Source organism: Onychostruthus taczanowskii, unplaced genomic scaffold (genome assembly GCF_017590055.1).
Source record: "Onychostruthus taczanowskii isolate IOZ18803 unplaced genomic scaffold, ASM1759005v1 scaffold156, whole genome shotgun sequence".
Classification (NCBI taxonomy): Eukaryota; Metazoa; Chordata; class Aves; order Passeriformes; family Passeridae; genus Onychostruthus; species Onychostruthus taczanowskii.
Genome location: NW_024498751.1, coordinates 361,769 through 384,212, shown reverse-complemented (window position 1 = coordinate 384,212; position 22,444 = coordinate 361,769). Strand labels below are relative to the sequence as shown.

The window sequence follows — 22,444 nt, the reverse complement described above, 5'->3', positions numbered from 1 at the left end:
TGTATCAGTTACCTCGACTTCCTTTATCCTTCCCAAGAGACTAGGAAAGCTATGGGATTTCTTTTTAAATGTTCACTATGCTATATGACGATTTAAATGCTTCTTTTCCTCTGAATAAGAAGGGTCTGTACCTACACTCAACAGTTAATAACATGTGTTACTCCTAGGTGATAATCCATTCCTCCACCTCCTGTCAAAACCAAGGCAAAACAAATATGTACTTCAATATGTTCTTAAAGTCAGCAAATTATCTCATTCAAACAATGGCCTAGAGAAGATTCCAATGAACAAAGCCCTTCAGAGAATACTCTGTCATCAACACTGTCAATTACAAAAATAAGTAAACAAATAAGGTCCTAAAGATCAAAAATAATGCATTTTTAGTATAGATAAACTAAGACAAAACCATAAAAAGGAAAACAGAATATACAGTAGCCTTTGTGGTCCTATATAATACTTTTTAAACTAGAATTATTTTTAATAATATTTTTCATTTTTCAGCTATTATTTTTAGAGGAACAGTAACAGAAATATATAGCCTTTGCTTTAAAAAATCCTGATTATTAAATACCTTCATAAATTCCTTAAAGCTGCTTGAAAGTGTTAAATTAATATTTGAGTTTAAACAGAGGTTGCTACTTAAAAATTCAAAGATACATATCAAAGCCATGAAATAACTCAAACAAACGGAACATGTATGAGGGAAAAAAATCCAAAAACACTTGTGTCCAGGATAACAAATTCCTGCTCTTGATCAAAGTACTCCATGAATTCCAGAACTCATCTGGAAGCTAAAATGAAAATGCCAGATTATTTCGCCACATCTTCCTGCAAAACTGTGGAACCATTTTCCCTTGGATTACTGGAGCTTCATTCTGTTCCTCATTTATGTCTTCAAGATTCACCCTGTTCTTCAGGGTACCCAAAGAACAGCTGGTCTTGCTATTAAAGACTGAGGCAAAGAAGGCATTGAGTACCTCAGCTTTTTCCTCATCCTTTGTCACTACATTTTCCCCAACAAAGGCTGGAGAAAGAGCCTTAATGTAAGAGCTCTTTTTTCATTTGGTTTTCAAACAAGTTATAAGTCTAAGGAGTATTTGCCAAACCTCTTATTTTTAAATAAATTTTAATAGTTTTCCAAGCAGATATCAGCAACATTTGCAACTGAGTTAGAAAAAAGCATGTTATTAAACAAACACAAAAATTGAATTCAATTTACTGATATACAATTAATTGTTCCTACACACACAATGACTGCTTTTGAATGAGACAGGATTCAATGCATGAAGCAAACTGCTCTGCACATAAAAAAAAAGTTGGGTGAAACTACTATAGTAGCAAATTGTGTTTAAGCTAAACAAGACAAGCATTATTTCCATTGAACTCTACAGAACCCCAGTGACAGTGTGAAGTAACTGGGGAAGGAGTACACATTAACATAAAAATTCTGAGTCCACTGGAGAAAAGCAGTTTTGTGGAAACTGTAGAACCAAACTACAAATACAGAATGAATTATCTAATAGTGCTACACAGTATAACACAGCAAACATCCTCCTACCCTGAAATACTCTGAGAAGGATATAAATTTGATTTTGATTTGTTTTGGTCCTGTTAGGGTTGGGGTTTGTGTTGGGTCTTTTTGTTTGTGGGTTGGTTGGTTTTCTTTTTTGGGGGGAGGGCTGTTTGATTTTTGGTTTTAGGAAAAAAGGTTACTTTATTAGTTAGAAAATGAGTACAGTCTGTTCAGTATACAGCTTGCCTTCTAAGCAATATTTTAAGCTATGCATTCCTGTTTTGTTGCAATATCGTTTAGATTCCAGTAAGAAATAAGCTCTCACGTCTCTATGTAATACCAGAAAGGAAATTAAATCTTAGTGGATTTACAAAATGGAACCTCAGCAATCAATGCGCCAGTGAAATACTGAAACTACCAAGCAACTGGCTACTATGAAGTGGGAAGGCATCTAGAGGAAAGTTTGCCTCCTCCACCCTCACCAAACACAGAAACACTTACAAACTAAATTGTTCACATAATAGGAAAACTAAAAAATCTTCACAGCTCTATCTATAGTCAACATCTAAAAACTATAGACAAGACAACAGAAGCAGATCCTGAGTCTGGGCAATGGACATGTAGGAGGCACTTTACTGGAAATGTTTGCTTCCAGAGGAGGAATGAATACTACTTGACAGACCACATATGTGGTCAACCAAAAGATTTTTGTAAACATGAATCAGTATCAAAACCAGATGTCTTCTGATTCAATTAATAAGCAGATTTCATAAGAATTGAAAAAAGAAAGTACCATGTTCCAGAATAAAGCAAGTATGAATGATATACTACAAAGACTCACCCACAGAACACATGCAGACTTTTCTGTTCTGCTTTTTTAAAGACATTTTTTATAGGGTGATGCAAACTAAAAGTGCTCAAAAAACCCCAACAACTTGCCCCAAATCCATCATAGTTAGCCTTCACAGAGGGTATGGGATACCACTAAGGCCTTTTTCCAGAGCCTCTGTCTTTCCAGTGCTATGAAACAAGGTAATTTGACAATATTCTGTAATTTAAACCTAGAGAAACATCTGTTGACATTGGGCTAAGTTCTGCTTCTGCTAGCTAGAGAAGCTGAGTGAAAAAGGATTTTAGTAGGATCTTCACTGAGCAGCATACCCAACATAGCTGGGCAGTTTCTGGACTGAACACTTCAAGGAAATACACCATGTCAAAAGGACAAGGTGGTAACAACTGAGTCTAAGAAATGGGGGTTGCTGTCTGCATGCAAATCAGCATGGATACCAAGGGCTGAAAAGAGACGGGAAGTATATTCTAGTCCAAGCCAGCACTCAGAAGTCAATAAGGGTAATTTAAAAAGCTACATCTGCTAGAAAACCTAATCGGTATGTAACATCTGAGGCAGAGAGCTGGAAGAAGGTGGGGAAGGCCTTTTGTCCCCCTCATCACCTATCCATCGATCTTATGGCCAGCACTGAGGGGTTAGTATGAGAAACTGGTTTTTTCTTGCAAAAGAAAGCTGAACAAATAAATAAATAAAGAACCCAGCAGAGTCTAGTTAAGATTTTTTCACTCAGCACTACAGTAAAAGATGGAAAAGAAAAAATCCCAAAATAATTTCAAATCAACCAGAGGAGTAAAGCATTAATACTACATTATCCACTTCACCTTGATATTCACACAGAAATGAGATAAGAGACCAGGAAACCCAAAGCTTCCAACAATGAAATAATTGCTTTAGTACACAGTTCTAGAAGCTATGCACACCACCTCATAGTACACACACACCTAAAACAATGGAGAACTCTATTTTAGTTTCCTGTGTGAGCTTAATAACAAAAAAATACAAGGGCAACAGAAATACAAGGCAAAAGTAATCCTAATTAAATACACTTGTCAACTACAACATAGATTCAGTATGCAGTTTGTCAATTTTTATATTTTCACAACTACTTCTTTAAAGAGACACCCTAACACACCAAAAAAAAATTTCTTAAAAAATATCCTTCATTTTAACTCTCCAGCTACAGAAAATGTCAACAATAACTCCTTCTAGTGGTAATAATCCTATGATAGATCAAATTTCCTTCCTACATATTACATCAACTTTAAATCTATCATGGTTACTAACACTAACCCATTTGAGAAAAACAAAGTATTTCAATTTCTTATTTCTAGTTTAGGAACAGTGTTTCTAAGTCAAATTATATGCAATGCAAAGTAGGGGAGAACCTAAGTCTACCTTACTAAGTCTAAAAGTACTGTAAATTCTGGCTGCCCTGGAGACAAAGTTAGCTGAAACACATTCAGCTGCCATATAACCCACACTCTTCCTCCTGCTCAGACAAAGCTACCGACTGCCAAATGTTATCTAATAATTTGCATATGTAAAGCAAAAGGGCTGGACTATACCCTCAGTTTATCTGTTCTTAGAAAATAGTTTTGAATTAAACTGCAGCCCATTCCAACCTTCAAAATTCTAAAAAGAAGGCTTGCCAAAGAGAACAAAACAGGCAAAAAACTCCTAAAGAAATCTATTTACAGGTGTATTCTAAATTCCAAAAATGCTCAGGAAGAAATTTCTAACATTCTCCTCTTAAAAAAAAAAAAAAAAAAAAAAAAAAACTAAAATAAAATTCCTACTTTAAGGAAATACGAAAATAGAGCCAAAAATCAAGGTCACATTCTTTGTATCTGCTTTCTAAATGTGATACAGCAATAACATCAATCCCTAAGTAAGAGAAGTTAAGTAAATATCTGTGAATGGTGATTTGGAGACAACTGAAATATAAAGAAAAGGAAAGTAGAAATAGTCTGCCTAATCTGTCATTCACCCAAACATAATTAACTGTTATCATCATTAACAATAACAAAGATCACTTTTCTGTAATCTCCAAGAGACAAATAACAAAAGGAAGGATGCAACATACAGACATGTCTCAACTTCTTTTCTTCTAAGTAAGCATAAATGCTTAAAAAACAGTACATGAAATGGAAATATGTGTTCCCATCCCCCTGAGAAATAACCACTTCAAAAAATGTTTACAAATTTAGTTTATATTTTGGAGAAAATTTTGCTGCAGTGGACTTTGATCTTCAGCATTTGATGGCATGTAGCCCTGCCCTTCCTGAAGCTGTCCAAAGCAGTTAATGTCACTGGTCTTAAGTATGACCAAAAAACTTTAAGAAATTTCAGGAATAATGTTTTTCTTTTTTATTTATTTTTAAAGTATGGTTTCTTTCCATCCATTTTACTTTCTCATATTTGCAGTAAGATAAAACAAAGAAACTGTATACAAGCAGACACTAGATGAAGTGGAGGACATGGGAAAAGTTTGTATTCCTCCTTCCCTCTCCTCACAGGCTGCCTTGCAAGACAAAGTACACACTCCATTCACAGGGAAGAATTTGACAAGGCAGCAAATCAGGTTACTAGGATAAATCACATAAATGAGATGGCAAAAGAAAAGAAAGAAATGGCAAAAAAAAAAAAAAAAACCACAAAAAAACCCAAACAAACAAAAAAACACCTAACAGCTAAAAACTATGAAGTATTTGAATGATATTCATAGCAAATGAATAGCTTTTCAGAGGACCACAAAAGATAATTAAGAGTACTTGTGGGGTTTCTATTTTTGAAACTAGATGCTTCCTCGCCTCTTGCCCCTTCCTCCCCCCTCAGCTTTGCAAACAGACAGGGCTCAGAGTGTGCTGGTTAATAACCAGACCAGGTCAGCCTGCAAGAGATTATTTTAAGCTGTCTGCATTTTTTTAAATAGAAGTGGATGTGACAGGCTACCCAAGAGAAGATCAAATACAACAAGAGGCCATCTGTATCATATTATCAATATTTTAAGGATAAAATTTACTGAAAAATTAAGTCTTGCATAGACAGGGTAAAAAATATTACAGCACAGCTAGTTTCACAAAATTCAGAGCTCTCACAGATTTCTTAGACAATCAATTTTGACCCTGAAAAATGCTTCTAAAACCTCATTAAATCTTCTCCCTTCTTAATTAACTGAGTCTGAAAAACATTCTGATGTCTATTGCCCTGCTACCTAATCTCACTAACCAAGGAATGAACGACCTGAGCATTTTCCCTACAACTTGATTAAGAAAGAGCTGCAGGTGACCTTGACTTCATCTTTTAATTAATGGAATTTATCAACGTGTTCTAGCATTTTTTCTGCTTGCCAAATATACATCATCTTCTTCCCTTCGCCCATGTTCCCAGAATCACACAGAGTCTTTGAGGTAGGAAGGGACCACTGGAGATTTTCTACCCCAACCCCCTGCTCAGACTGGGCCAGATAGATTAGCTGCTCATGGCCACATCCAGTCAGGTTTTAAATATCTTCAAGGATGGAGACACAACCTCTCCCGTAAAACAGTTCCAGAGCCCAACCACCCTCATAGCAGGAGTCTTTTCTTATGTTCAGATGGAATTTCATGTATTTCAAATTACACTCATGGCCTCTTATTCTGTCACTGCGGGCCACTGAAAAGAGCCTTGCTTCATCCTCTTTTCACTCTCCTCCAAGAATTCATACACTGATGAGATCTCCCTGAGCCTTCTCTAGTCCAAACAGTTCTAGCTCACTCAGCATTTCACTGTATGAAGAATGCTTCAGTCCTTTAACCTTCTCTGTGGCCTGCACTGGATGCTCTCCAATATGTCCTTATCTTTCTTGTACCAGGAATCCCAGAACTGCACACAGTATTCCAGGTGCAGCCTCACCAGTGCTGCCACAAGGACACTTTTTCTGGCTCATGCTCTGCTCACTGTCCTCCCAGACCTCCAGGTCCTTTTCTGCAGAGCTGTTTGCAGGTGGCTGACCTCCAGTATGTGCTGACTCTTGGGGTCATTTCTCCCCAGCTGCAGGAATTGGCATTGACCTTTTTTGAATTAGGAATGATCTTCTCTGCCCACTCCATCTTGTTGAGGTCCCTCTGGATGGCAGCCCAACAACCTGGGATATCAAACACTCCTCCTGGATTTGTATCATCAGGAAACTTGCTGAGGGTGTGCCCAGTCCCAGCAACAGGGTCACTGAACAAAGACATTACACAGTGCTGAACCCAGTATCAGTCCCTAGGGAACACTGGCCTCTCACTGGAGCTAGTGCTGCTGACCACAACCCTCTAAATCTGGCAGTTCAGCCAGCTTTTGGTCTATTTCACTGTTCATCTATCAAGGGCATTTCCCCTCATCCACCAAGCCAGTCATTTCATCATAAAAGAGTATCAGGTGGGTTAAGTAGGATTTTCCATGCTTCAGTCCATGCTCACTACTCCCAGTCCTATTCTCATCCTTCATGCATCTGGAAATACCTTCCAGGATCACTTGCTCTACCTTCACAGGGACAAGCAAGGCTTATTTATCTGTACTTCCCCAGACTCTCCTTAGACTTTTCTCCAGTCCTCTCCAAATTGCATGACCTTTTGAAGAAATCACGAGTGCTCTCACACTGACAACAGTCAGCTCCATCAGTATCCATAGCTGCATTCTACCAAGTCCCAGGGACTTCTTTATGCTTAGTTTGTTTAAACATCCCTTAATTTAATCGCCCTCCACTGAGGGTAAATCCTCCTTGCTCTACGCTCTCTGGGGTTTTGGAAGGCTGGTCTTACCAGGGAAGACTGAAGTGCAAACTGTGTTGAACAGTTCAGCCTTTTCTGTGTCTGTTGTCACCAGATCCCCTACTCCACTACCCATGAGCTCACGTTTTCCCTAGCATCCTTCTACTCCTTATGTACTTGCAACAGCTTTTTCGCTGCCCTTCACATACTTCACCAACTTTAATTCCAGAGTGGTTTTGGCTCTACTTGAGAGCATTTTCAAATTCTTGAATTTTTATCATGTTGTTCCATGTTCTGTTTCTCCAATTTTCTCTGAGAAGTCTCTCCTTCACATATGCATAACTCTTTTCAACTTTCTCACTCATCCTTCACAGTTCTAGTAGTAACCAAAAACAAGCTCATGTTTTTGATCCATTCTGCAGTTTATCTTCAAAAGTATTTGCATTAATTCTTAATTATTTAAAATACTTAATTAGAAGTATTTTTCTGCATGAGCCAGAAACAAAGGATTTCAATTAAGATAATTTACTGTTAAGCTTTCACTTTGTATAAAACAATAATGCACAAAGCATTTTACTGAAATAAATTAGATTACATTCATTAAGGAATCAGGATGGTTTGCATCCCTCCCTCCCTCCCTCCCTCCCTCCCTCCCAACAACTTCCTTTCAATTCTTTTTATTTGTTTATTGAGGCCTTTTTTTGGGTTTTTTACATCTGTTTAGTTAGCACTAGTGGCACATCAGCCTCTTCCTCAAAGGAAAAATAAATACTACTTTTGCTGAGGGCTAGGGGAAGAAAGTTTAACACTGGCTTCTCCCAATTTTTTTTTAAATTTAGCCATCTCTTTCTCTTCAAAGACTCATCACTCTTCAGCTCTTGATCCTAACTCTCCCACCCAACCTGCCAATATTCCCTCTTTTCCCCTTATTCCCTCTCCAAAACAGTGAACCCAAAATGCACATTAGTAAGCTCTTCCATTTTATTAGCATACATGTTATTTTACCTTGACTTCTATTTTGACGGACCACACTAATGCTTTTTCTTACAGTTATCTCTTTGTCATTTAGAGTGATACAGCATTTGAAGATGTGAGACAGTCCTACTTTTTTCCAAGCTCCAGTAAGCTAAATGGAAAGATCCAAACTAACTAATAAATCTTTCCAGAACCACAGACTTTGTGTAGCACAGGACAGAGAGACATAACACAGCATAAATATTTTTTTGGCTCACTGCCTGTAGGAACCAAAACAGCCCTCTCCCTGAACTCAGTCCTGCCAGATTTGTGGCAGTCAGAAGGGAACCAGACTGGGAAGACCAACTCTGCAGATTGGTATTATTTTACCAACACAAACAACCCATAGCAGTACTAGTATCTTGTAGTATGCGACCCAACAACTTTAAAGAAAAACATTGGCTCATTTACCCTACAACCTTTCCACTCAGGTGGCAGGTGGCAGAACTATTAAGACTATGAGCCATTCCAAAACTGAAGCACACATACCTTGTAAGATAAACCAGCTTGATGTTTTACTTATGCCTAAGTATATTTCAATTCTTCTTATGGAGGAAATAAAGGATAACGATTTGGAGATTGAAAAGGTGTATTTGAGATATCAAACACCATACAGAATTACTGAATATATTACATTGCTATTGACAAAAATGGCACGTGCCTATCAGCATTCCTAGCTAGTTATTTTTCACTTACTGGTTAGAGCTAAAATTCCATCATCACTCCCTCATCACATCTGGATTAGTGTGTTCTGTATTCCCCCAGAACAAGAGTGACAGGGAACTATAGGGACAAATCCAGAGAAGTGCCAGTAAAATGATTGAGGGATTGAAGCATCTTTCACGTGAGGAATGGCTGAGGGGGCTGGGGCTGCTCATCCTGAAGAAGATAAAGCTCAGAAAGGATCTCCCCAATGCCTAACTGGAGGCATGAAAGGAAGCCAGACTCCCCTCATGGGTGTTCAATGCCAGGATAAAGGGAAATAAGACAGGAAACCATGAAACTCCACCTAAGCATAGGAAAATGCCCTTTGACTGTGAGAGTCAGACAACAGTACAGGTTGCTCAGACAGGTTGTGGAGTTTCCACATTTGAAGATATTTAAAATCCAGCTGGCCTTGAGCTGTAAGCAGGGATGGTTAACTATGTGATCTCAAGTGGTGCTCTACATTTCAGCAATTCTCTGATTTGTCTAATACAGTTTATCTTCTGAAAACAATTTTCTTTGCATCAAATATGCACACCATGTATTCTGTGAAGAAATTATACCATGCCATACATGTACTTTCAGGTCAAATTTACTGCAACACATTTTTTGTTTGCATTAGTTTCTAAATATATGGTATGTTAATGCCCAAACTACATTGTTCTATCTATGCCTATATCACAACTACCAATATACACAAACTGTCAATAGATGATGTTTTCATTAACTCATATAAATACGTAAGCCTTTAGATGCCAGTTCATTCCCAGATCACAAAAATACTTCCAAAATATCAAACTGTAGGATTGAATGGGTTGTCCCATGTGCTCATGTCCCTATGAAATAACTATCAAAATTATTACAGAAATAGTGCCTCAGTAGCTAGTAGAGTTCAGTCTATCAGTAACTGGAGCCAAAGAGGAATGGGTTTAGTTTTACATTTATTTATTATTATGAAAAGGAAACATGCTACAGGATGCAAAACTAAGACTAAATGCTGCATTTAAGTTTACTTATTCTATATCTATGTCATATATTTGGAGACATCCTCCCAATGAAAACATCATTCACAGAGCTGATGATGACTTAGGCAAATGTGATAAGTTTATCACTTGAATCTGACGGGTATATTCTACATGGATGTACACCGTTCAATTTTATTATCTGCTCCTCTGTCTTAAAAGCACATCTACAGTGCAATGTAGGGAGCTGTGCAGTTGCAACAGCTGAACAACCTCATGTAAGTAATTCAGATTCCTTTTAAAGTAACTGAAATTGTAAACACTTTTCAAACATTTAGTTTTGTGCAACCAATTTTAGAATGCCTCTTAAAGAGAAACTTCAAACATGTTTTACTTTTTAGTGTTACCATTCTTTAATAAATGGTTGACTATTTAACTTGGGAGACAAAACCACTATCAGTTTTCTACAACTAAATAATTTCCCATCTATCTTCTTATGCCTGTACTTATGATAAGAAAGAGTGAATAAATTTTTACGGTCTACAAAATTACATATTTCAAAGTCCAGATTATCAAACCTGCTGATCAGCACCACTGCTACCATAATTGTAAACTACATCAAAAGAATTATTTTGGCATAAAGGTTTTGTCAGGATTATATGGAACAAAACCCAAACAAAAAAAAAAATCGATGTATATTTAGTTCAGGGGTCAGTAAACCACAAGTTTCTTCTCCCAGCTTAAACAGCAATATTCCTTGCGTTAAATACTTTTCAAATAATAAAAGAAAAGCAATCCACCCTATTAGACATCTGTAACCATCATTCTTTTTTCAGCATGATTATATTATACCTACTACTACTCTAAACCACAAAAAGAGGGCAAAATATACAAATTATATTTTTCAGCTTCTTCCAGATTTCTTTAAACATCTACTATGCATTGGTCAACTGTACAGCCAAAATATAAAGCAAATGCAATACTAGAAGTGGTTAGCACACAATTCTAGACTACAAATACTAGTGTTAAGTTCTCTTTTACTTCATTAGCATTATTGCAACAAAGATATTATTGACAACACACAATGCAAAATATGCTACAATATTGTCCTCTCACTGTGACTATTTCCAAAGCAAAACACATTGTTTATATGAAAAGTAGTAGTTAAGATTTTCAGAGATATGTTCTACTCTGCCATTGATAAAGCAGAGCTCCATCAGGCTCAGTAACACAGCAGTCTTGTGATATCATTTTGTATTACAGAATTGACCATTTATTGAAAAAATGGAGTCTCAGATGAGAAGAGGGAAAAAAACTATTAACTTGATGTGAGCAAAGGGAGCCTCTTAAAATCTGATAAACAACAACACAGATATTGAGCATCCACCTAGTTTAACTGCTGCAGCACACGGAGGGCTGAGGGGCTCAGGTGGCTGAACACAAAGTTCAATCTTTTCTCTTGCATCAAAGCACGTGGCAAACATAGCAAGGAGGATCAATTATTCAGACTCTCCTAAATCTATGATTCTTTGAATAGGTTGACAAAAAACAATTCTCTTACCTCATACAAATCTCTGAATGCATAATGAATTTAAGATAAAACTTTTTAAAATTCTTGTTTCAGAATTTTTTTCCTCCTTGAAACAGTATGTAGTTGGAAATGAAAGTTAAAAGTTTTGCTAGTGTCAGAAATATGATAGAAACAGAAATCTACTACACTGAATGTCTTCAGATAATAAATTGCATTCAGCCAACGTGAAGTATTTCTAAGTTTGAGCCATATCCTAGAACTAAAACCAATCCAGTTGAGCTAGATCAAGGAGTTTGTAGAGATAGGAATTTGGCTTCTGTGATGCATTACAGAACACAATAATCCTTCTGCATAGTAACAGCTGTATAGTATTGATTGTACCCTACCCTTCAATATTAAGGAGAGGCAATCTGCCAAGTTACCAATTTCAGAAAAAAGGCTGAACTTTCTCTAGCGCCAGGTTTTGTTCAGCCTGAAGACACGGGACACCTTACTGCAGCCTTCCAGTAGGCAAAGGGGGTTACAAGAGTGCCAGGGACGGACTTTATACAAGGGCATGCAGCGACAGGACAAGGGGGAATGGCTTCAAACTGAAAGAGGGTGGGTTTAGATTGGATATTAAGAAGAAATACTCTACTGTGAGGGTGGTGAAACACTGGAACAGGTCATCCTGAGAAGCTGTGAAAGACCAGGTTGAATGGAGCTAGTGGAAAGTGTCCTGCCCATGACAGGGAGGTAGGAATGAGATGATCTTAAAGGTCCCTTCCAACCCAAAAGCATTCCGTTATTCTTTACTCACTTGTACACATAGCCACATAAATTATCATCTTAGGGTTTTTAGGGTGCTTTAGGTATCCCAAGGAAATACCACCTGTGAGATGTCAAACATCAAGAAAGCAGCACAGCTGCCTTTTTATTTAAAAGTACTACAAATATAGTAAAAACATATTTGCCATCAGCTAGAAATTGTGCTTACCTTTGGCTAGAAGGGTTTACAAAGGATGCCAACTTCAGTCACTCTTTTTCTGATATCAACAAAATGGAGATACCTGCAAGTCAAATGAGAAAGATTTATTGGTTTTGGGTGCACACGTCCCCTTATGATATTAAGGGATGAGGGAAAACAAACAAACAAACAAACAAATATACACTAGTGTAAAATGAAAATCTACTAATTTCTACATGCAAGTAAAATATCAAGAGCAACTTGCTGATTTTAAAAATCAGCATAGTTTCATATGCGTGTGTTGCAACGAAGAATTTAAAGGTGTTATCTGTGCAAGTTCCTGGCAATAACTGGAAAAAAAAAAAAACGGTTGCTAGGGCAAAAGGTCATGAGCCATTAGGTGCTGAAGCAACAGACTGTTTCATTATGGCTCTGCTTCAAAGGTTATGATAAAGGATCCACAGCTATTTCTAGAACTGTATTGTAAAAAGGAGCCTAATAATATTTTCAATTACAAGGATGAGAAAAAGTCATGAAGTTCCATAAAATGTTTTGAGAGAAAAGAGTAAGGAGTTGATCCAAAAGGTTTAGAAACATGTTCTGAGATTCTGTGGGACAACTTACAGCCAAGAAATTATCTAACACTGCAAAATTTACATTTGAAAATTTTATACTTGCTTCTGAACAAAGGTAAATTAGAGCATATGTAAAATAAAAATATTTTAGCTAGGTCTGTCTGATCAACGTTAAAGGAAGATAAATCACAAAACCAGCAAGGCAATTTGGCTATTTTATATCAGAGCTAACAAAGTTTCAAAAGGAGTTCGTTTTACCATGATCTCAGACAGTAAAATCTGGCTTGAAAATACACAATGTTATATTCATACTGAAAGAAAGGAAAAAGAACACACACACAGAGCAGGAACAGATGTTATTTCCTGTACTAAATCACCACCATAGGGACAAAAATAATTCTAATAGGTATTTTACAGAATAGTGCATACAATGGAAGAGAACAAAAGCCTCAAAATCCTACGTCAGCTGCATACCTAGGTATTACAGACACGGGTAATGTAAACAAACAAAAAGTCTATACAGATGGAATTGCAGGACAGTTTGCTGCTATCCTCATTCTAGGTCTACTCAAAACTATGAAACCACTTAAGTCTACTTTCACCAGTATGTTCATACTACCAAAAAGAACTCCAACTCCTGGTGTAGTTACAACCTAAAACTTGAGCAAACCCTTGTCCAGTGCAGTTCTCATAGGAAAGTTAAAAAAAGCCCTAAACTCTATCAGCAGTAGTGTTGACCAGCATTATCAGGTAACTAATCTGTTTGCCAACAGAAGACAGAATTAAAAATCCCCAAGAAATGTCTCATTCCTAACCTAAAAATTACATCTGATTAAGACAAACTTTTCTGATAAACCTCAATCTAGTAAAATCTGAAACTAAAGCAATAATAAATACTGAAAGTCAAAAGTAAAAACATGAGAAGAAAGCAACTGAAAAATTAAAAACAATTTTTTTTTTAGAATGGCTATGGAATCTGGTCCATTTTCCAACAGAAACTGTTTCCAGTTTTCTTTTAATAAGGTTATGAGACTATTATAATTATTAGCATTGTCTTTCTCACAAAAAAAAAATGTAATCATATATTCAAATCACTGGAAAAGCAAGCTTCATAGACAATTTTTAAATTGTCTGTTTATGGAAGGAGAAAGTGGAATCAATTGATCCTCCAACTAAAGTAGGATTTAGAGGATTATGTTGCTCTTTTGTGAGGCAGTCAAATGGGAAAACACTAGGCCTCGTCCACATACTAATTTTTTTCTTTAATCCAAAGTTCTTATACAGAACACTGAATCAGGAAAAGAATTTAAGAATTGAGAAGAAAAATAATGTTATATATTCCAAAAACAACTTATTATTTCGCCAGTATTCAAAAGTTTTCTTTATAACATCTTGCCCTTGCATTCATAAAGTTCTACAAATCGAAAAAACCCTCAAAATTTCAAGTAATTTATGTTCCTTTAAACTCACACAAAGTAACAAATTACAAATCAGGAATAATGATACCTATTTTCTTTCATGTACTTCAAAACTTATTTGTAGTATTGGACATCATAAAACTGCAGTGCATTAGGTGATTATCACAGATCTGTTTTCCTGGATATCTCATATTTTACTGCTCGTGGAGTTATATCTGGGTTGCTTTATTCCCCAGGATGCAATAATGGATTTCACTTGTTGGTTTCTTAATCTTTATCTGAATGTCCACTGGAATTGAAAACCAGTACCTTGTTTCTACAACAATTGTCACCAAGGAAGTCAAGTTGGCCAAAGAGAAGATGAGTTCACATTGAAAGATACCTGAAATGCAGGTGGAAATAATTCCTGCATAGGAAAGTGAATACTTGTTAGTAGCCCTGTTTGGCAAAAATCAGACATTCATAACTGTGGCCTGCTATGTACTGTATCTCATTTTCAACTACAAAAAAAAAGTATTTTTTCTGTATGAATTTATAGTATTATTTATGTCACAATCTTTTATTATTTTCTATTCCTATTTTGTTGTTGAAGGAAATGCAGAAAAACAGAATAATATCAGCACAAGCTCTCTCATTTTCCCTGGGAAAAGTTTATTTCTCTACCAAAAAAGTTTTGTCTATTTAGAGGAATTGTTTGCAGAAAAGAATGGGCAAAGAGGCAGGAACCTCATCAGGAAAGCCTAGTTCCAAGCAGCTTCTTAGTGCTCCAAAACACTGTACAGATGGTCAGTGCCAAGATAAGCTCCACAGCAAGTCCAGAAAATGTCTGGAATATCAACCTGACACAGTCAATCTACCCAGCAAGTCCAGTGTACCCTGGACACACTCGATTTACATTGTAGGAGCTGTTTTTTGATGGGATATCCAAGGAAAAAAATAAATTCCACGAAGAACCACAAAGGCTAGTTAACACCTTGTCAAGTCACTTGCTCTCCATTGTGGGATATACCAACATTGGTGTCCTCAGCACTCCAAACTTTCAAGAAGAAACTTTACACTTTCCCCTATACCTAGACAAGTCTCATTCATGACTGCAGTAGCCCTTTTGGTAATAAGAGGTTTTCTTTGTTCAAGCCCCTGCCTTGTAAAACTACAGAGACAAAGTAAACAAGCAGACTGACAATTCTGGCCCAGAAGAACAGAAATCCAAATACAGACAGCAAAGGATTCTTTTTCTTCTGCTGGGACAAAGACAGGGCACATTCTCCTTTCACCAAGACATGCCAGAAGATACACCACTCTCAGCTGCCCTTTACAAACACAGACGCACATAATGCAGTCTTATTTGCCAGCCTAGGCTGAAATACCCAGACATTAGGATTTCTGTGTGAGGAACTGGATCCATCATGCAAAAAAAAAAAAAAAAAAAAAAAAAAAAAAATCATTTCTTTAACAGTTAATTCTGCTATTAAAGATTTTTATATTTAAGTACCCCTTTTGAAAAAACGGAGGTCGGTATCTATAAAGCAAATAAGATTCTTTACTTTCTTCTTTCCCATACTTACAACTGCCTTTTCATGATATTCAGCTACTAAAAATCTTGAACTTAATATATGGAGCAAAAAAATGACAAAAAATGCTGCAATAAATTTCCATTTTCAAGTATGTAAGTAGAGGAACTGCAGATAAAAGTGACACAATTAATGACAAGATTTTTCTCTACTTGCTCAATTTTGTTGGCAAAGCTATTGTCAGTCCTATCACCTTATACACCCAAGGTTTCAAGAAAGCTATATTATTCCATAATGCTTAGGCAGAGTTTAGAGTTAAATACCTCATCCACAATTCTTACTGGTGATAAAGACTCTTGCTGGTGCTACAGAAGGTAAATGAAAATCAAATAGCTATTCACATAAATTAATTTTATAACACAGGCCAGGGAATCTTGTATAAGATTGACATGCTCACTCCAGAATTTAGTGAATATATTTTGTATGTGAAGCAGAACTTTGAAAATATATACGCTCTACTTTTGGAAACCATTACTTCCATGAAAAATCCAATTATGACACTTGTCCAGCAAAGACAACCGTATTTCAAAGAGACAAATGAAAAACAGATGTGCAAAAGTAACTTGAACATCTATCTAAAAGTACAAGAATCTAAACTGTTTGTTTATAAATAAAAGCGATACTGCATAAGCTCTTAGTGTAGTCTCTCTCTGATCTAGTTCTCACAGTGATCACAGGTTACACAAAGGATTTGGGATCAAACCACAGCATTCCATGTCCTACCTCCTGCTTTGATTTCAGCAACTAATGGGGGCATCTAGCACTTTAAAAAGGCAAGCCTGAAGTGATTCACGTATTTTGCTATGTATTTCCTCTCCAAGTACTAAACTCAATTTTACTCCATATAACTTTCCATATTCCCAACACAATAGACTGATCTCTATAAAGGTCTTTTCCTTCCTTTCATACAGAAAATATCCTGTAAATAGCTTATTTCCCACTCTCTAAGTGACTCCTGTTGTTTACAGGAAGGAAAGGGAACAGAAATCTTGCCATAAAACAGTGAGAGCTAAAAAGTTCTGTTTCACTTCCTACTGTGCAGGTGTTTCATACAAGAAATCTATTCTAATTCATCATTTCAGGGAGAAAATATGCTGCTTCTTTTTGAAATACAGACTGAGAAATAGAAAACAATAAGGTTAAGGAAGTAGCAGCATGCTTTACTGTGAAACAAAACAAAGATATACAATAACCATTGCCATAAAACTTGGGAAATCCCCAGCTTTAGGCACCACATTTATTTTACACGTTGACTTGCAAACTGGGTTTCCCTTCAAAATCCATAAGTTTGCTGCCCAGATTAAATGTTTAGAGATCAATGTTCCAGGTACCTTTGACCAAAAAAAAAAAAAACCAAAAAACAAAACCCTCCAAAATATCACAAATAACAATACCAAACTCCTCCCTTATCTAACAAAGCAGTTGATTTTAATACCAATGCTGCTCACAATGCTACAATGTCCATTATTTAAAACCCAAAATGGAATTCCATAGTAACAGATCCTTCTTGAACTGCATATTCTAAACCAAAGTGACAAGGACAGTGAAAAATAACTTGTGTTCAAGATGCATGGCATCTCCATTTGTACACTTGTTTTTCAGTTTCAGAAACACCAATATCCATCACAGTAAGAATTACATTCATCTCTCTAAGAGCTGTAATTCTCTTTTGCCAACTTGTGTGTGGAAAATTCAAATTCTAAAAGTCAAGCATGTGAGGGCACTAACCATCTTACAGGCCACACATATCACCCAGTTTGAAAGGAAATTGAGAACTTTATTACATAATATCACAGCACACCTATCACAGATGCTGTCACAATATAAAATTATATAAAATATAAAAATATTATCAAAAGGTTGTATTTGCTTCTCTGTGGAAGGGATACCTTACTTAATCCAGGCTGGCTGAACCTCACCAGCTACAGGTCAGATTACAGATATCTCCCCATCACAGTAAACGCTGTTCCTAGTTCTACATACCAGTCCCTGTACAGGCAGCAAACGAGGGATACCTTCCCAGTGGATGCACTTCCAAACTGTTCCAGCTGAGCTGCACAGGGAACAATATTAATTTATCAGGGAGCACACTGCCCAAACACCCATTTCCTATCTCAAAGCAACAGTAAGCCAGCTGGAAGTATTGGAGAGGCCCAAGACAGACTGACAGTCATCAGATAAATCACCACTGTTTCAATCAAAGCACTTCCAGCGAAACATGCAATTACTTGGAGTTGGTTAAAAGCAGCTTTCCATACTTTGTGATCAGTTACCTGGGAAAACAAATTACATCACTGCACTGCGGATACTTAAAGAAAGATTTGCTAATTAAGCACAATTAATTACACAGCAGCATTAATTTGAAAAGCAGTCTCCATTCATCTTTTGTCTGCTTAAGTCTCAGATCGACTACTGAGAAGAATTATTTATAGAACCTGCAATTTCAGATGATCCTTTCTCTGAGAAAGACAACAAAGAGCTCTGGCTAAGAAATACATAAGGTGAACAGCAAATGTACACTACTGACACACTCTAATATAAGTAGCAGCATAAACAGATCTATCCTTAGGCCATCAGAATTTCCTTACATACACTTAAATGCATCTAAAGCTTTATCCTGAATATCACAAAAAATCAACTAACCCTGCTCTGACCTGAAAGAGTTCTATCACATTTAGAATATAACCCCAAGTAAAGAACATTTCTTATTATGAAAACACAAAAGGTAAGCTTGAGATAGGTTTACCTTCTGAACTGACTTTTTAACTGGGAAAGGATCTGTGCTTTACATCAAAGTTGTTTTGTCAGAAAGAACAGAATACCCCACAATACCCATCATTTCCATAGATAACTTTTTACTTGCAATAAATATGCAATTAATACGGAATGTAAGTATCTTTAATAAAAGGTAATAAACATAGAGCTTGATCTTTATCATTTGTATTTTCAACATGAAACTCCACACACTGCTATCCACATACATAATGTGAACATGATCTTCTTTCCCACCTTTATTTTTCTCCTATGAAACAATGTTCAGCTCCAGGCATCCTTTTCTTCCTTTGCAATACCTCATTTTGACAGCACAGCAAAAGCATGTAATAAGCAAGATCACAAAGAGAGCACAAAACAATATCCATTCTGGCACTACCAAATATCAGGTTTGGACCACTAATTATAGAAAGTACAATAGATGAGAGAGATTAAATAATATAGCTATTTTCAGGAATAGCTCAACATTTAGCCCTAATAGTCTTTTGTTCCTTGTTTGGTTGGGGGCTTTTTTGGGGTTTTTTTTGTTTGTTTTGGATTTTTTTTTTGTTTGATTTGTTTTATTTTTAACTTTGTATGATGCCAAACTTCATCACAGAAGAGATAAAGGGTTTAAATGTGAGTAGTCTGGTATAACCACAGCAAAGCTGAGTACCACACCTCACAATGAAAAAGACAGGGGCTCTTAACTTCCCTGCATTTTCAGAGTAGAGCAGTAAGACATGGGCCATGCTTTTGATACCTCCTGAACACAAAAAAATAGAAATATCATGAACATAAGTATGCTGAAAATATTAACAATAAAGGAGAATTATCAGCCTGGAACTGAAGTTACTAAAGACAGAAATTATTGACTTCATCCACAGAAAAGCAGATTTAAAAAAATCAGCTGGATGATGAGGTAGCACCTGACTATTTTGATGAAAGATAAGTGGAACACGGCAACTGACCTACAGCAACAGCTTAAAAGCAGGAAAGATACAAAAACTACTCACAAGTCATAAAATGGGTGTGAAAAAATCCCATAACTAAATCATAGTGTTTTGAATGCTATTCACAGAAACAGCATGCAGACTTTTCTATATTGCTTCCATAGGTCTGCTTAATATTTTATTTACCATTGACATTTGTCTGAGGTGGAAAAATACTTTTTTGTCATTTTTGAGTAGAAAGCAAGATATTAATTACTACGCAAAAAACCAAAGCATTTCTTTATCAGCTCTGTTTTTTATCAAGCATGAATAGTAAGATGATTTTCAAATACAATCAGTGGAGAGGAATTCTTTTATTATCATTTTCTCTCAAAAACAAGAGTAGAGTGAATATCATTTGTAAATGCCTTAATGTTTGTAAGATATGCTTTTTGACAGCGTCACTTGCTTTTTCAAACACACATGTGAGCCACAGTCATTTTAGAATGAGGTAATAAAAGAAAAGGGCTAAAGGATGAAGAAAAACCTAACCAGTTTAAGTTTTGGAGTGGCTGAGAGACACTTCTGGAAGTCATGCAGTGCAATCTTCTGCTCAGAGCAGGACTCTCATCAGCACTGGAAATGGTGAGGCATGGCCAGGTCTTTCTGAATCTTCAAGATCTCCAGGGGTGGAAAACCCAGCCACATCCCCAGGCAGTCTGTTCTGGGCCTGTACTGGCCTGCTGGCAGCATCCTTCCTCAAATCTGACCCGAGCACACCATACCAGAATTTGGGGCCAATCTGGAAACAGTGGAAAAAATTCACCTCTATCCTTTTGTGGAAGTACCCTCAAGCAGCTATGGGATACCCTTAGGTCACTCAGTAGCTGCTGCTTTGTCAGAGTGAGCAAGCCTAGCTCCGTCACCTTCTCCTGCCATCTCGTCTGCTCCAAGCAAGGGCCTTCTACCCTCCTTGGTGCTCTCCAGTTTCTCAACATCCCTCTTGAAATGCAAGGACCAAAATTAGATATTTAGCATAAATCACGTTCTTTAACATTTCATCCAGCTCTCCTACTGAAATATCCAGTAATGTAAACAAAATAGTTTGCAGAATTTGGAAATTAATTCTTCATTCAATTATAGCCTCATAGTGTTTTCTTTACGCACTGAACTTATGCATTTGATTGAAAATCCTATTCAGAATTCTGGAGTCCTCTTCCAACCTTAACTCTGAAACAACACTGCAAAGATTGACAATGCCCAGAACTGCATTTGAATGTCTCCCATTTCCCTCAGAATACCAGAGGCAAAAATAGCATAACTGGTCATCAAATTCATTCCAAGAATATGAGTCTTATTGTTTACTACCATTGCTTTTTGTAGTCAACACTCATTACACAGTGTTTATGGCCAGATCAAACACAAACAACACAAAATGAAGAGGAATATACAAGGCAAATACACAACAGAAGAGAAAGAATTAACAAAGATCCTTTCAAGCTGTACCAAGACCTGAGCTGGTACGTACACTATTACATGCTGTAACGAGAACATTACCCCTGATTTGGAAGCAGCCCAAAACTTTCAGCATCCCAAATAACTTTCATCTATAGCCATAGATGAGTAGAATTTGGTGACAGAGCAGAATTTGGTGACAGATTTTTGGGTATATGTTTATTCTAATTCCACAAAAGTCAAAGAAAATTTGCCATAGACTAAAATAACTTCACCCATTAAGTCAACTGGAAAGAGCACCTTTTTTGAAGGTTGTAACACCAAATGTTTCCGGATATGGTAGCTGCTCCATATTAAAAAAAAAAAAAAAAATAATTGAAATCCATTAAAGTGTAAATTTTATGTAACAACTCTGATTTTAATAAACACTTTTGGGAAATCGGAATGCGACCATAGATCTTTACATGCTCAAAAAAATTATAAATTAATTCTTCGATTACTTTTGACTAAGGAAGTATTTTCACTACATTTTGGATTCCCATTGCAACTAGAGCCCAATATGCTTACACTGCAGCCTAAGTAGGGTATACCCAATTTGCATGACTAAAAAAAGAAAAAAATTTGTTCACCATCCTTTCACTTGTCCAAAGTTCCTGAACTATTACTAAAAAAATAATTGATATAACCTGTTGAGGGGCAGGGGAAGGTGTTGATTTTGGTTGGGGATTTTTGTTTTGTTGTGTTTCTCTTCCTCTCCATCCCCATCTCCCAGACATTGGTGAAGAGAAGTCTCCTTCACAAAGAATTTCAAAAGTGGGCAATTACAATTTCCACCAAAACTTTTTTCTCTACTGAATGGCAAAACCAAAGCTAAGTTAAAACTTTAGCTTAGTCTCTGGTCAGGATTACCTCATTTTGTTTCCTTTTCCGTTTATGTTTGACAGATACTTTTTCTCTTCTATTACCAAAAAAAAAAAAAAAAACCACCAACAAACCACCAAAACCACCACAGAATTTTCATTGTACAAATTTTCCAGTTTAAATTCATAAGGTGATTGTTCTTGCAGATGAGACTTCAGCAACTTATTTCAAATATGGCACAGTTCAAACTGTTCTGAACAAAAAACACAGTTTGTATTTCAGACATGCCTAAACATGCCAGCCTGACACTCAAACCAGAAGCCTCCCAAAGGCACTATTGCACGAGAAGAAAGATGAGGAGAGGCACGGATAATAGCATGCCTCCTGTAAAAAAATTGCTAAGAACCAGGTTTGTTTGCTGTACCAGAAATATGTGAAAGCAGTGTTTTCCAGGAACTTTTTTAGATTTTACTGCCTGGGATAAAAAAAATACAACATATCTAAATTATTGAATAATTAGCAGGGATAACATTTTCACTTCTCCATGTGCCACATACAGTAGTTTTTTCTCCTTCAGTAGGATAGACCCTGGTTTTGTGTATTTAAAATGGCCATCTGCTTCTG

At 36.5% G+C, this 22,444-nt stretch overlaps 1 protein-coding gene across 2 annotated transcripts in view; it reads right to left on the bottom strand.

The window, feature by feature from the left end:
• SIPA1L2 (signal induced proliferation associated 1 like 2) overlaps nucleotides 1-22,444 on the bottom strand; it is a 126,613-nt gene that overhangs the window by 87,824 nt on the left and 16,345 nt on the right. For both annotated transcript variants that reach the window (XM_041399136.1, XM_041399138.1), the window contains exon 2: nucleotides 12,288-12,360. The gene's annotated coding sequence lies outside the window, so the exon portion shown is untranslated. The remainder of the gene's footprint in view (nucleotides 1-12,287; nucleotides 12,361-22,444) is intronic.